Source organism: Lemur catta, chromosome 7 (assembly GCF_020740605.2).
Source record: "Lemur catta isolate mLemCat1 chromosome 7, mLemCat1.pri, whole genome shotgun sequence".
Lineage (NCBI taxonomy): Eukaryota > Metazoa > Chordata > Mammalia > Primates > Lemuridae > Lemur > Lemur catta.
The window spans coordinates 99,033,747-99,036,499 of record NC_059134.1 but is presented as its reverse complement, the minus strand read 5'-3'; the positions used below and the strand labels follow the sequence as shown (position 1 = coordinate 99,036,499).

The 2,753-nt window shown below is 55.2% G+C and overlaps 1 non-coding gene across 1 annotated transcript; it reads right to left on the bottom strand.

Moving 5' to 3' along the window:
• Nucleotides 1–839: 839 nt before the first annotated feature.
• LOC123643080 lies at nucleotides 840–950 on the bottom strand. The gene has a single exon (XR_006736652.1). It is a non-coding gene; the product is annotated as a U6 spliceosomal RNA (small nuclear RNA).
• Nucleotides 951–2,753: the final 1,803 nt, after the last annotated feature.

The window sequence follows — 2,753 nt, the reverse complement described above, 5'->3', positions numbered from 1 at the left end:
GACTGGCCCTGCGGGAGGAAAGGTTTGTATTTGTTTAAACAAGTCTACCCACCCACCTTGGAGGAGGGAGTAGGAAGTTTTGCCTGCCCAGGTCTGGCCAGCTGGGTTGAGCCTGTGCTGTGACCCGGGCAGCATGGCGCCCCAAGGCGGCCAGGACACAGTTGGACAGGCTGGAGTGTGTGGGTGTTGGGCAACGCTGATTGCCCCGGGAGCGGTGAGAGGGTGGCGGGGGCCAGACCTTCTGCCGCTTGTTCCCGCTGGCCCGGCGACTCCGCTGGGGACCTTCTGTGCACCAGCCACCAGGAGGCAGTGCAGCCGGCTCCCCTTGAGGGAATGGGGTGTGGTATTAGCGGGGAGGTTCTTTCTGTCCCAAGGCAGGCTGCTGACTGGGTCCTCAGCACCTGAGGACCTAACTCGTGGAAAGGGGGCTCTTGAGGTCAGCTGGTTGCTTCCATGGCTTCAGCTGGAGGTTGATCGGGGAGGAATTGGCAGAGGGAGTTGGGGTCACTGCCGTCTACCGTGAAGAGGTTCCGGTCTCTTGGGACCTGCTCGCCAGGAGCAACTCAAAGGGCAGCCTGGAGGAGGCTCAGCCCCAGGACCGAGTTCTTTTTCAGCACCAAGGACAGGGGCAGGCGCGGCTGAGGTTGGTTTCAGCACAGTAGCCAGCGCCCAGGGGTGGGGCGTTCATGGCTCCGTTCTAATATCTGTGGTGTAAATGACACCCCGAAATATGATAGAACGGCACCTCGGAGAGGGAATTGCAGACCCTGTATTCCAACGAGGTGGCTTAGGCCCAGAGAGTTGAGTGAGTAACCTAAGGTCACACAGCCGGTGAGTGGCAAAACTGGATTCATTTTTAAAATTTTTTTTTAATTCTTTTTTTACAGGGGCCATGCTAATCTTCTCTGTATCGTTCCAAGTTTTAGTATATGTGCTGCCGAAGCGAGCACCAAAACTGGATTCAATCCACAGTGGTCTCTCCATCCATCTCTCCCACATCTGGATTCCCCCTGGTTATCCTTGTTCTTCTTAAACATCTCTGGGAGCTGCTTCACATTATGTTACATCCCCGAGAGCCACTGAGCTGGTGTAGATTAAATGCACTCTCCTCCCTTTCCCCACCAAAAGCCCTGGCCAAGGATCTGAGTCTCAGGATGGAAGGAGTCAAGCCCCCGTGGCCTTCGTGGCTCTAAGGCTCAGGCGGGCGGGTGTCGGTCCAGCACAGGTGCCGGGCCTGTAAGGAAGCCTGTGACTGGGGAAGGTAGAGTTGAGTCATCCTCAAGAGAAACTCTTAAGTGCTCTAAGATCCTCAAATGAAATACAGCACACAGTTCCAACCCCAGCTTCTTTGCAGCCGTGTATTATTAATAACAATAAGATGCTGATTTAGACCAAGGCGCAACAATGCATTATTCATAGGAGTAACTAGTGGTCAAGGCCTGTACTTAATCATCACACATCCCTGATCCTGCCTCTGCCCCACACTCCTGGTGGAGAGGCCCTTCATCCGGGATCCTCCTCCTTGCTTGGGCTTCTGCTGCTCTGATGGCCGTGATCGTCCCGTGGCTGCTTGGGTGGCTCATCAACTTTGGGATCAAGATGGGTCGGGAAGGTGGCAGGTTCTGGGCTAACTCCTGGCTAGACACCCTTCAGCCTGGGCTCCCTGCTCAGAGCCAACACGTGGCCCTGTCCATCCCGAATGCCTTTGACCCTGATGACTTCTGGGCTCAGCAGCTCCTTGGGCTGCACAGATGGCCTGTCTCCCCTACCCCTACCCTCTTTTGAGGCTGAAGACCGAAGCTCGAGGCACCAGGCCTCCCTAAGCCATCGTGGGAGGTGGGGGTGGTGGCTGTTGGGGAGGATCATGGGGCAGAAGATACCATCACCTCCATTAAATTCGACAGTGGATGTGAAACCCTCAGTGAACTGTGGAGCACTTTGTAAACTGTCCTGCCCTGTACAAATGTGAGCCATTATTACCTAGGCCATGCTCTCTGCGCAGAGAGAGCAGAGGTAGGGAAGGCGTGGACGAGGCGCCAGGCCTTGCTCCCTGATGAGGAGTCGGAGTGCTTGTGGATCCTGACGTGTCCCCGTCCAGTTTCTCGCTGGAACGGCTCCTGGCCCATCCGGATGATCCTTCATTCGCTGTTTACTCACTTGGCATCTCCTCTGAATTCTAAACCGTCTGCATCCAGCCGGCCTCTGCGGCCCCTGCCAGCGTGCTCTCCCCAGCTCACTCACGCATTATCTGTTTTTATTACAGTCAAGGTTGAGGGAGCTTGCTCGTGCTAAGCCCCTATTTTCAGCTACTTGTAACTTTCCAAAACAATTCCCCTTGGGCTTCCTCTTTTGCCAGCCTAGTTCCCGCCAGGGTGAGGCCTGAGGGGTTGTGGATGCCTCCAGTGCTTTCTGAAGGACATTCAGAGAGAATGCCCGGAGGGCATGGGAAAGGGGCAAGGCCAAGGCCCAGCTCTCCTGGGGAGTGAGTGCCAGGCTCTCTCCTTTTTCTTTTTTCCTTCTTCCCGTCTTTCTCATTTTCTTTTTCCTCTTGCCAGGGAAGAGCTGGCCCTGTTCCCAACCAAGGTGGGTGGCCTGGACGCAGGAGCTTACGAGTGGAAAGAGGGCAGAAAATTCTGCATGAAGGCCAGACTTAGAGCTCTGCCTGGCTGTCTGGGGTCAGGGTTTAGCTCACTGATTTTCTGTCGTTTTATCCCCAAACCTGCCTCTTTCTGGCTTTCTTGTGTGAGTTGTTG